The 13,708-nt window shown below is 40.8% G+C and overlaps 1 protein-coding gene across 4 annotated transcripts in view; it reads right to left on the bottom strand.

The window, feature by feature from the left end:
• Positions 1-13,708, bottom strand: part of NAA16 (N-alpha-acetyltransferase 16, NatA auxiliary subunit) — a 75,224-nt gene that overhangs the window by 17,836 nt on the left and 43,680 nt on the right. The window contains exon 10 of one of the 4 annotated variants that reach the window (XR_010371126.1): positions 11,224-11,391. The exons of the other annotated variants lie outside the window; for them this stretch is intronic. The gene's annotated coding sequence lies outside the window, so the exon portion shown is untranslated. The remainder of the gene's footprint in view (positions 1-11,223; positions 11,392-13,708) is intronic. 4 annotated transcript variants of the gene reach the window in all.

The raw sequence follows: 13,708 nt of genomic DNA, 5'->3' as shown, positions 1-13,708 counted from the left end.
TAATTTCATAGTAACATTCTCTCATCTATTGACAAAACACTTCTATTGTTCCAACAAAAAAAGATGTCTACTGCAGAAGGGCCTGAAAAAGAGGGAAAAGAACAGGTAGAAGGGGATACTCTTCATGAACTTGCTCATCTTTCACAGGATGAAGGTCTTCTGTGCTGGAAATGAAATAGGATGTTTTTTAAGACAGATGTTCTCAGTTCTGGACTCTGATAATTTGGCTCAGATGTCAGACAGCTGCATTTCCTTATTCTATGTGTCAACATGGGTGGTCTTCACCACTGGGAAGCTTGATTTCTCAGCTGGTTCTGAAGGTCCAGAGTGGGAGGAAGACTGCAGAAACCAACCTGCAAAGGCGATATTTCTGCATGTTCCATTTTCACTTAAGGTGAAAGGATGCATACAAGAAAAAAAGAGCATGTGTTCTTTCCCTTCAAAGAAAGGTTATCTGTCCTTGAAATTTAACAACCTTCCTCCTTAAATAGAGAATCCTGCACAGTAGTTTTCCCTGAAGAAAACTTGGTTTTTGCAGGTAATATGCATGGTGCTGACAAGAGTGGCTCTGCAGGTCACAGAAACTGCTCCCGAAGCACCACATGCTTTGCCGTCAACAAACCAACCATCTCTGAACCAGGTGAGTACTTATCTGAAAAAACCAAACCAAAACCAAACCAACCAACAACTCCTAAAGATAAGTAAAATCCACTCCAGTAAATCAATCCCTTTGTTTTCATCTCAAAGTACAATTGAATTTTAACACTATTTCCCATCACCAGTATTTTAAGTAGTGGTAGTTGAACAAAGCTTTCTGGTTCCCTGAGTAAGAATAGTATTCTTTATTCAGGAAAATGGGATGTAGTTGCATTTGTGACACCACTTCTCCAGCACAGCAGAAGAGGCATCCACTAGACATGGCAAGAATCCTTATGTCTGTACAAGAAACTGAAAAATAGTTGTACTTTTCAAAATATGTATAAGCCATTTGCAACTTGTTTTGCTACAGAGTACCTAAAGGAAATTGCTGTTGTGCAACTTCAAAACAGTCTTCATCATCTAGAAAAGATGGGATAGCTAAAGACTAAATGACAAACTAGGTCTTTCAACAGCAGTCCTGGCAAAGCATTTTCCCTGGGCCAGAAGAAAACCTTGTGGACATTAACAGATAAAGTCCTTGTGGCCAAATTATTAGGAGTATCTTTCACAAGACAAGTATTCAGTACATACCCTGAAGCAATATTCTAAATGCCTCACGGGAAATGGAGAAGCAACAATAAAAAGTCTGTAAGACTAAGTCTGTAATACCTGAAATCTTCACTATGATGAGATGTTATCTGAGAGAGAGATAAGAAGGTGCTCACAGTGTGCAGAAGAAAAATATTTATGAACTTAGTACCAAATAAGTTAAGACAGAAAAAAAACCAGAAAGTAGTTGCTGGCTCAGAGTTCTGGAGAAGGCCTTTGATGACAGCTTGAACAGGGCTTGCGCTGGTCTGTGGCACACAAGAGTACTTAACTACCCCTTGTTGAGTTGTCTCTATTATCAGTCCATTTCTCAGACTTTGGTAATCATTCACACAGGCACACAAAGCCAGCCAATGCAGAACTGAAAGCTTAGGAGCTGAACCCACAAAATAACGATGATGAATACTATGAAGAGTTGGTTCCTTGCTTTTCTTTTGATGCTATGCTCCCCACACCATTCTAAACAGAACCTTCCCCAGAAACAGCTTCTGATACACTCTGATACAATGCTGATACACTCTGATACAATGCACTCTGATACAATGATGGCACGAACATGAACATTTTAAAAGTAATATTTCTTGAATAATTCTGTTTCAAAACTCCCTTTGCTCACAGAGGCACCTTCACAGCCTCCCTGAAAAGGATTATTTGATTACTTGTGATGGACAAGAAAGCTTAGCAAGGAACTTGTACCCCCATCCCCACCCTGGTCCCTTGAGACACTATATATGAATACATGAGGATCCTGGGTCCAGGGCCAGTTAAGCTCTGCCCGCTTGGCAAATTTGCAACTTGAAGTCCCCATCTCTACAAATAAGTGCTTACAGTAAAATTTCAGGCCTGAAAAATATTTATGAATGGTAGCAGAGGCACACTTCTGATGATCTATTGTACCTAGCACAGCCCCGTCACATGATTAACAGTATTTCAATCCAGGGCACTCTGACCATACCTTTTGGGATGGAAATACTGATGAGGAGGAAGCTTCAAATAAGAAGCTGCCATCAGACTCAAAGAAAAAAGCTTATAAATTCTATTAACTATATCGGGAAATAAGGGTGGGGGGAAGCTACAAATTAGAAGCAGGGCAGCTACACATTAGAAAAAAGGTTTTACTACAGCCTAATGAAGACAAGCATCCTCATCTATTGCCAATGATGCCATGATTGGCATGAATTGAGATGTGCTTTTTATCAAGGCAGCAAAGAACAGAGCATGCCAAACACATGAGCCAGCTGGCATACTTGCACTGCACAGAAGGTCTGAGCTCAGGCTCTTCCAATGTATCTACAAAGGAAGGTGCCTGGGCAGCCACCTAAAGAACTTTCATTTCCTATGGCTGGCTTACTCTAAGTTTAACTAAAAGAATCTCAGATCACAACATTTGAGCTTACACAGCTCACAGAACTACCACAAAAAAACCTCTTCAGCAAGGCTCACGCTGGTTGATTTTTTTTTAAAGCAATGTTCCTCCATTATTTATTAAGTGTCCCATCTACTTACTTTGAAATGTAAGACACTGACATTCAATTTATCAGTGTAAAAAGGAAAAGGTGCAGGGTATGCAAATGACTGAGTATTTCCATTTTTACTCAAGGCAGCCATACACTAACTTACTTGCAACAACTTCCTTGGTCTCACTTGGAAAATTTCTGCTCCACAACTTGTTATATAGCCAAAACAGATTTACCCCACCCAAGGGGATATGAACCACTGAACAAGCCCCTAGAGGCTGTTCAAATAAATTACTTCAGCTGTGAAAGGCTCATACAGAGAATTTCCATTGCTTACATTTTAGTATATGGCTAACATCCGAACAGAATAAAAACCACAGTCAATTACTTATTTTACCATCTTGTGCCATGAAAGCAGAAACAGGAAAACATGACAAGCAGCTTTCTACTTCACACAAGTCTACTTAAATTTCTTATAGATCTTTGATATATACAGATGCCAAGTTTGGTTCTGTAAGAAGCTTTACTATTTTGTATAACGCCCAGTGAAAGTGTCGCTTTGAAACTAACAGCAGTTCAGATGTAGGTGCGTCTCTATTTTTAAGTTAATTCAGCTGAGTCAGTGCTCACTTTTGCTTCACTAAGAACAGCACTGTTAAATGTATACGCATGCTCATTCGTACACAGGGCAAGACAAAAATCTGTCACTTGAAATAAAACACATCCAAAGGCAAGTTCCACAGCAATTTTAAGTTGACCTAAATGAGAGCCACCTGCCAAAAAGAGTGTCATTTTAATTCAGATCTGTTCATCGATCTAGTCTGCTAAGCAGCTGGACAGAATCTTGCACCCCTTTCAGTGAAAAGGTAGGTATTCTACAATCAACCTCAAGTACCTGTAAAAACTCCTTTCCAGTCAGCTTGCAACAGGTCATCTTGACCCAGATAGTAGAAAATTTTTATTATTTACTTCTCTATAAAGCTAATCCTATTGTATCATTGCTACTCATTAACCTTCAGGATTTCTCAGTATGTGGTGGCTAAACAGACATAATTCTCAGGAATTTCACCAAAGAGCTACCAGCTTGTAAGGACTGGCTAGCCACAAAACATTGACTTGGCAGTACTGTATTTAAAACAAAACAGAATAAAAACCAAAACACTAACCCACACCACAACCCTGGAAAGTTATGCATTTTCTTTGTTCCCTAACCATCTAAGAAATCAGTTACATGTTTTGTAAGCAGTAGAGAAAGTAACCTTCTATTAGACATGTTTCTTTAGAGCTGATCTACACTCTAAGGAAGTTCACACATTTTAGTTCATTGTGTATTTTTACAGGAAGCTGATAAAGCTTTTTAGGTTTTTCTTTACACTTAGTTCCTTACAACTAAAGCCCTCCCTTAATGACTTGTAATCGCTTTCGAATGTGAAATACATCCAATGTAGTGTCAGATAGAGTAAAATTTGTTAAAAATCAAGCATAGCTAGAGCTCCTTTTTGCCCTGGATTAGGTTTGGAGGTGTGCCTTATGACACACATCATTGTTAGCAAACTGCATGTCTTCCTGAACAGTACAGCTGCACCACAATAAGTTTGTGCGTAATCTGTACACACTTGACTACATACACCATCAAATCTTACTCTGATTTAGCATCTCAGGATAATGCTATCTTGCTGTGTGAGTGACGATTACTGTTGCTGTCCATTGCTGCTCACACTGATAACAGCTACTCCTGATATAAAACAAGTGATACTTTTTTCTAGTGTCAATGCCACCAGTGCACATACAAGCTATTTGAAGTACTGAACTCCGGAAGAAAAAGCTTCCTCCATTTACCTAAGTGAGCTTAGTTAGTATTTGTCATTCAAAGAGTAACTTGTAACATGGTATTTTATACACCTGCTCTGCGGAGACAGCATTATTTCTTTTTTACGGAATGCTACGTACAAGCATAATGAATTGGAAAGTTTAGAGTACAGGTAGGATTTAATAAACTTTACAATTGTTTTGTAATTTTGACTGAACCATGCAACATCTTTAGTCATATGTGACTGCATTAACCAGTTTTTGCCTGGAACATCTGCACTGGAAACATTTTGTCCCATATGGAACAGGCTGTCATGGTTTTAGCTCGGATAGAGTTAACAGGGGTGGAGAAAAATGCATTAGCAATACCAGCTATGGCATACCACTTGGCTGCCTTTGACTCCAGTTCATACTGAAGTTCTAGCATGTCTGGCACAGCAGCACTCTGGCGGCGCGACTTTGTTCAGGCCACAATAGTCTACTGCTCATCTCCACTCTCCATTAGACTTCCACACTGGCCATATGGGACTGTTAAAGGGTGAGCAGGTCTTACTGATCACTCCTTGGCTCTCCAGTTGGTGAATGAGCTCATGGATGGGAACCAGGCAGTCTCGGTTGGTGCGATATTGCCACCAATGCACTGTTGTGATGATGATCGGCACCAGCTGTTCTTTGACATTCAGCAACCCCACCACAGAAGGGTCCTTTGAGAGGCCAGGGAAGGCAGACAGCTGTTTAATTTCCTCCATCTCCAAGGCAGCTACTCCAAAATCCCACCTGTACCCTTCTGAGTCCTTGAAATACCCTCTCCTGAGACAGTCTATGCCAAGGATGCACAGAGCCTCGGGGCCAGTCACAATGGGGTGCTCTTGCCACTCATTCACAGTTAGGCTCACTTCGGCCTCCAATACAATTAGCTCTTGGGATCCCCCTGTCACTCCAGCAATGCTGATGGGTTTTGCCCCTGTATAGCTTGATGGCATTAGGGTGTGCTGTGTACCAGTGTCCACTAAAGCATTATATTCCTGTGGGTCGATGTGCCAGGCCATTGGATCCACACAGTCCAGTAAACCCGATTATCTCTTTCCTCCACCTGGCTGGAGGCCGGGCCCCTCTAGTCCTGGTCATAGGATTTGTCACTCACTTCTTGTAAATACAAATCACAAGTGCCTCTATTATGATCAGAAAGAAAATCAGCACTTCTGCTCCTCTGTCTGGGGACCTGCTCACTGGAAACTGGAGCAGCAGCTTTCCTGGAACAACCTCCCTGAGTGACTGTTTTTCTTTGCAGCTCATGTACCCGTGCCTCTAGGGTCGAGGTAGGTTTTCCATCCCACTTCATGTCCTCTCCATGGTTACTCAGGTAAAACCATAGGGTGCCCCACGGTACATATCTTCTCTTGAGCAAAGGGATGCTTACTCCTAATGGCTGAGATACTGGTCTGTACTGGTGGGGAGAAGGACATATCCTCTTTGAGCTGCTGAACCTTCTGGGACAGTTTCTCCACAGCTGAGACGAGGCAGGAAGAGAGATTTGCTTCGTACTCCCACAGTTTGTCAACCAACTCTGCCACCGTTGGTGTCTCCTCCTCTCTCCAGGACATCACTGCCAATGAGTTTGCATACGAGGATGGTGCGGTCCGTACAAACTTCTGCCACATGGGTCGTGTGCACTCGGCTTCACCTGGATCTTTGGATGACTGTTGATCATCCAGGTCACCATAAATCACCTCAAGCACAGCTAATTCCCTTAGATACTGGATACCTTTCTCCATGGTCATCCATTTTCCTAGGCGAAATGCAATATCTTCCTTGAAGGGGTACCCTTCTCTCACACCTGACAGGAGTCGCCTCCAGAGGCCGAGGGCTTGTTTCCCTTTTCCAATCAGTTTGCCAATGTCCCCTTCCCTAGAGAGGGATCCCAGTTGTTTGGCTTCCTTCCCCACTAATTCCAGACTGCTGGCCCCGTTATCTCAGCATCAGAGCAACCAGGTGACAATGTGCTCACCTGAATGACAGCCAAAATATTTTTGCATATCTGGCAGCTCACTCAAGGATAGGGACCAGGTAGTTTCTGTTTCTTGTACAAATTCCTCTTCCTCCTCATCTCCTCCTGGTGGCCCTGCTTCTTCATCATCTCCTTCTAAAGGAGCTGACTTTCTCTTCCAAGATTTCTTCTTGAGTATGGGGGCAACGGATACTGGCATGGTTGATCCTCTGATTCAGCTGCAACGCTTGTCACCAGGGTTGGAGTAGCTGCAGTGCCTGTCATGCGGGTTTGAGTGGCTGCAGCACTTCTTGCTTTCCTTGTTCTTGTCCTTTTAGATCCAGAGGCCTTCTCTTCTCCTTGAGGGTACTGAATAGTGTTAAACAGGGCTCGATAGGCATGGGCCAGGTCCCAGTACATTGCATTGATTTGTATCTCTGGAATTGCCAGGGTGACAACATACTTCCTCCAAATATTCTACTAATTTTTCAGGATTCTGCACTTGTTCAGAGGTGAAGTCCCAAGACACTGGGGGTGCCCATCGTTCTCAGGCATTTGCCCATACTATCCCACATACCCTGCCACCCGTAGCTATCCAGCCTTGGGAAGATCTCTGGATAATATTCTTAAATTGCTTATTAACCCTGAACAGAGCTGAAATGGTCTGCAAAAAAATATCAACAGATATATCTTAACTACCCAAGGATGTTCAAGATACTGGAAAGTTCTTGTAATGAAAGAGGAGGCATTATAGAAGATGGAAGCTAAGGTGCCATTCCATATTTCCTCCATTAAAAACCTCTCAGAGGAGGAGGTATAATTGTTAATTGTCTCCATGAGGTGGTACCTGACATACAGTAATGGCTTCAATATAAAACTTCAAATGCCAAACAAAACTCAAGGCCAATGTTTTAAGAACAACTCTCCCAGGCAAAACATCACTAATCACTGCAGAGCACAGAAGACCACAAAAACCAACACCAATCTTCAACAGACACAGCAAATACAAGAGCATGGTGCAGATCGGATAAATATTGAGTACGGAGTCTATACTGTGACCAGCAACTGTTATTATCTCAACCCTTCAGGACCCACATTGGGCATCAAAAAGGACTGTCGTGGTTCAGCCCCAGTCAGCAACTAAACACCACACAGCCGCTCACTCACTCCCCCCACCGCTGTGGGATGGGGGAGAATCGGTGAGCAAAAGAAAACAAAAACCTGTGGGTTGAGATAAGAACAGTTTAATGACTAGAGTAAAATAATGATAATATTGATTATGATAATAATGATAATATGGGAAAAAGGGAAAAAACAGAAACAAACTATACAACCACTCACCACCCACCGAGTGATGCTGCCCGTCCCCGAGCTGCAGTTGCTGCCTCCCTCCCCTGGCCAGCTCCTCCCAGTTCACATACTGGGCACGACATTACCTGCTATGGAATATCCCTTTGGCCAGTTTGAATCGCTCCCTTAGCTGTGTCCCCTCCCCTCCCGGCTTCTTGTGCACCCAGCAGAGCATGGGAAGCTAGAAGAGTCCTTGGCAAGTACAAGCACTGCCCAGCAACAACCAGAACATCGGTGTGTTATCAACATTGTTTCCATACTAAGTCTAAAGCACAGCACTATGCCAGCTAAAGTGAAGAAAATTAACTATCCCAGCTAAAACCATGACAGAAGCTTTGTGCTTCCAAGTTCTCTTAGAGAAGAGAACTCTCAGCTAGTGGAAAGCTGCTTAGTACACCAGTTTTGCAGAGAGCAGACTACTCAAGCAGAATGGCAAACAAGTCATAAGAACATTTGTCATTAAAGGATTTACTGCTGCTTTGGAAAGATCTAGCACATTTGTTTACACATTTTAAGTACAACTGCACAAGCTCCTTTGGAGCTGTGCAACAATATTAGAAGTAAAGGATCAGTCTCATGTTAAACACTTTACGCAGGATGACTATAAATGAAAGAGCCAGCCATGAATCTTAAGTGCTTCAAATGCAACACATTGAATATTGAAACAACTCCTTAAGAGTAATGTTAAAAGCACTACTCCTTGAATATCTTTATAAACAAACTGTTAGGGCATCTATCTGGAATGGAAGAACGTAGGATTCAGCCAGACTTGGAAATGAGGTCTTAGCTTTGAGAGTGCTGGGAGCTGTCAGAATTGCTTACATCTTTTCCATAAAACATAGCATCTTTCTGTTCAGAAAATAATAAGAGTATGACTACAGTAATTAATTTTTCAAATTCAACTACATATCTAGCTATGTTATCAACAGAATATGAAGTTTAATTTCCCTCAAGACTGAAGGAAACTTCAATAAGATGTGTATCGGCTATAGGTCCTGCAAATATACTGCCTATAGTAAACCTACAGAACACTTCAAAGTATGAACATCAGTGTTCAGCTGTATCATAAGTATTAACTAATTTGACTATGATGTTCCTAACAGATTTCTACATAGGCTATCTTTTTTGGAAGTGAAAGCTAACATAGATTATCAGTTTACAAAGCTGTTAATGAGAAGTTAACACAGTTTAGAAAACTTCTGTGCAAGAACCTAGAGTTCAGTAGGACAGTGACACCACAGTCAAAACAGACTTACTGTCCCAGGAACACTCCCACAGTGGTGAAGCTGTAAAATGTACAACACAAGATTAAAATAAAACCCAAGGGACTCCACAGAAGACTATTAAAAATTAAGCCTTTAAGTTTCTTTTCTGATTTTACACTTCCAAACATTTATCTTTCACTGCATTTTCAAAATAAGCTATGGAAATTTAACATACCAATCTACTACTGAAGTCTGCATATGATTTAGAGAAGCCTACTCATTTGTCTGTTATTTCCAATTACACAAAGACCTCTAGAAAAAGCACATTGCTTAAATGTATTAGACCTTTCATCTAGGAATTAGCCCAGAAGGATAAACAGACTATAAATGGGATATTTTTCCCCAGACATACCATTACAGACATGACAGAGCCTTATGAAACAGACTTTTACAGTTATAAATCAGAAAGTTGTGCTAAGAGAGCACTTCATATGGAGGACTGAGGACCTGAAGTTTACCCTTTTTTTAATCACTCCACCCCACCCAAAATTAATCTACACTTAATAGTGAACTGCAAGTATCTGATAAGTTAGAACAACTGACATTTTCTTGATAGGAGCGTAGTACAGAAAAAAACCCTAAAATTCAGAGATGACTGGCTAGCTCAGACTTACTCTTTTAACAGCAGTCACTTGTCTGAATGACACCAAAGACAATAGATTGTAGGTACAAATCAAGGAGCCACTCTAAAATTACAGAAATACAAATACCAAACAACACGATAAAGTATTTTGTTATAGATTTTTTCCTGAAGAGTGCTTGCCTTGTTTAACATACACCAGAGTCAATGAAATAGGAAAGAAATTGGGTAATGTTCTATGAAAATACTGACACCCACAAAACAGATTTTTGGTTTCATTTTCACATTGCCTTAAAACATCTGGAACCAGATTTTCTAACATGCTAAGCATTCCAGATCAGCTGAGGTCAGTGAATGCTTCTGGAGATACACATCCCATAAACTAACTCCTGGACTATATGATCGATGCCTGCAGAATTTGGCCTTGACATCTTACTGCCTACTTTAAACATGTGAAGTACGGTTAATACTTCTTTGTTGTACTGTGTCAAGACTAATAAGTTGAGACATGACATAAGCCACAGCGCATAAGAAAACTGCCGAAATATTTGCATTATACCGGAGGATATAAACACATTCAGAAAAATAGTATTCTTCCTTTTAGAGCACTTGACTTTCCAGTTTTAATACTACTCCTAATGATCCAGCCATAAAAGCATTGACACAATGGAATAAGTTAACAACAGCAGTGCAAGTTCATACTGAAAGTTTTAAGACACTCATAAGAATACAAATTCAGAGCAAACCAATGCTCTAAGATGTCACTGTGGCCATCACACAACTAATTTCATGAGCAACTGATCTTTTGAAAGCTTTTGGACAAGTTTGGGGACTGCACAAGAGAGTTAATTTCATATGAACAGAGCATCAGTAAGAGCAATAATGTTGAGAGCATTTCTTGTGGGTCTTCAGATGGGTACTTGGAGCAGTTATTCCCAATGTAGACCACTGAGATGGAAAAAGCTCTCTTGATAAAAGTTTTTAAGTCAGCTGGGATGCCTGTCAGCTCTTGGCACACATGTTACCTCAGGGACCCAAATCAGCCACCAACATGTTTTATACTACCCATTCACATTAGAGTAGAAGCACCCTACCCTGGCAGTTCCTACAATGAAGTTTCTCATCCTTCTCCTTCCTCCACTTATTTTAAGATTACTGTACTCCTCAAGATACAGTTAAATAGCAGAAATGCTATCTTTTGCTATGAATGTAGCAGTGTTAACCAGATCCTGAGCAAGTCCACTTACCACATTTCCCCTCCTGTAATTTTAACTCAGACAGTGCTTTCTAAAACTTGAACTGTCCTTAGTTGATCTTTGAGTTATTTTTCTTAAAATGTAGAGAGATTCCTAGTGGAAATAATGTTTTTTACTTCCTTATGTAATCCACCAATTGTTCACAGAGGGCATCTAACTACAAAGACAGTTGTAACTTGCTTTAAATTCCTTTAGCCTTCCACATCAAGGAGGGACAAACACCTTCTTTCCTGAAAGGGTTAAAGAAAGATCTTCACTGGAGACAGCCTACCTTCCTGTGTAGACAGTCTTACACCTTTTTTTGAGACTTGTTTCTGATGTTTCTTCCAGCCAGACATTCTCTCATCCAGTATTTCCTCACAGTCTCCATGTTTTTAGTTACTCAGAAAAAGGGCACATGTGCACTAATGTCGAGCTTCAATGGAATCAATCAACGCACCTGCAACACAATCGACGCAAACCTTGATGTTGACCAATTGAAGATCTTCACTCTCTGGGTTTTTCTCTCATGGATATTGAGACCAGCACGTATGGGAAACCAAAGAGTATTTCTGAATATTGCTCAAGTACAAAGAGAACTTTTTTTGGGAAGGTGGGGGTAGCATTTCAAGATCCCCCTCCTGTGAGTAACAGTAACAAACAAGGCTGTTCAGTTATTTCTGATACATCTGGATAGCAGCCTACAGAATGTGAAAATTATATCCCATGCAACTGCTTATACTTCAGGTTATTAGCTTCCAGCAGAAACATTCTGCCAAGAGCTGCAGCTACACTGACCCTGAACAGTAGCTTTGCTTGAACGACAAAACTCAGAATAACGTAGTAGCACTCCTAAACACAAGTTTTTGCTTCTGGAATATACCAAAAAGACTATAGCTTCTTCCCAACAGACTACGTATTGTTCCAAATGTGTGAATTTTATTCAAGCACAAAGATATCAACAAAAGAAGTGTAGTTTAAAAAGCCAAGTATACTTGCTATTTAGAAACTAAAAGAAGTCTGATAAAATTTAATCAGCCTCTGTGCTATAGAGAAGGCTTTTAAAATTAAAGGTTTAGCATTATACAAAACTCAAGGAGAATGACACTTTGCTGATACCCATTTTTTAATAATAACAAGCTTCAGAAACTAAAGTGCTAAGCAGAGAATAAAAATTATAAAACCACTTGTAGCACAAGAGGAGAGCCCAGTAGCTAGATACTAAGTCTCCTATACCAGAGAAAAGGATTAAGACACCCATAGCAAAGTATTTCACGCACAGAGACTGTAGCATTGAGACATTTTCCTTGTAAATGCTCCATGGAGATAAAATAAAGCATGTAAATAAAACGGTCACATTTCAAAAGTTCATTCACATAGCAGTACTTTAAGTGATTATTCTAAAGGGCTCCACAAATCATGAAAATGAAACTTTTCATACTACTGTAGAAGTACCAACTATAAGTTTACTATATTAACATTTTTTTAAAGCCATGTTTTGTTCAGATAACATTTCAAAGTCCTAGAGGAAAGCAGGATATCTTGTTAATAAAAAGACCCCAAATCACAAACCCACAAGTTCCCTTATGTAGAATGAAGCCGCCATTCAGTTATAGCCTCCCTGCTATCCTCCCATCTACCTCACTTGCTTAGAATTAACTCATTTTAAACAGTCACCTACAATTCCTACTACTTAGTCCATGGTTAGAAGTGACAAAGATAACATTCACTTTAAAATGCAAGTTACATACACAGTATACATTAGTATTTTATGGCAAGATCAAGAAAATAGTGTGATTAAATCTCCAAAGGCAGTATGAGAAGCATGTTTTAAATAACACTCTTAAGAGTTACTTCTAGAAATAACTACAGTTCCTCAAAGCACACCATCAACATGGGCCCCACTACACATAGGCACCTCGTGAATTTTTATCTAAACCATGCAGGTGGATTTTTCAGATGAGGACGGCTAATGTTTTTTATTTTCACATGTTCAATCCAACCATCTTTTAGAGATTGCCACTGCAGAAATGGTGGCACAACCTATTAAGAAAGCAAAAAATGAGAACAAAGCTAAGGCTGTACAGATTCAGAAGCTGGTACTCAAACACCTGTGCTGTTCCTTCAGTGAAAGTGGGAACTGAAGGACAGGGGTGCAATGGGCAATTGGGAATGTGAACCACCCTGTCCATGAGTCAGGGCCCTTAGATAATCCATTCTGAATTGAGTGACACACACTCATGAATCAGTTCTGAGTAGCATCATCTGCTGGAGTCCTACAAATTCTGTGCCTGTTATTTTCCCCTTCGACACACAGAGTATACAAACATGAACTTTTCTAGCACAGAATTATGTAAATAAAAACATGATGAAGGCAACAAGTCATAGGACTTGTGTTATCAGTTCTCACAGAGCAGGCTATTTTATGGTAAAAGACCATTTTCTCTGTTCAGTATATTCATCAATGACCTCAATGATGGGATAAAGTGTAACCTCAGCAAGTTCACTCATGATACCATGCTGGGAGGAGTGGCTGGTACACCAGAAGGCTGTGCTGCCATCCAGCGAGACCTGGACAGGCTGGAGAGCTGGGCTGAGAGAACCTCATGAAATTCAACAAAAGCAAATGCAGGGTCCTGCCCCTGGGGAGGAACAACCCCATGCACCAGTACAGGCTGGGGGCTGACCTGCTGGAAAGTGGCTCTCCTGAGAAGGACCTGGGAATGCTGGTGGACAAGCTGACCATGAGCCAGCAATGTGCCTTTGTGGCCAAGAAG

This window comes from Phalacrocorax carbo, chromosome 1 (genome assembly GCF_963921805.1).
Source record: "Phalacrocorax carbo chromosome 1, bPhaCar2.1, whole genome shotgun sequence".
Taxonomy (NCBI): Eukaryota; Metazoa; Chordata; class Aves; order Suliformes; family Phalacrocoracidae; genus Phalacrocorax; species Phalacrocorax carbo.
This window is presented reverse-complemented; position numbering and strand designations above follow the sequence as displayed.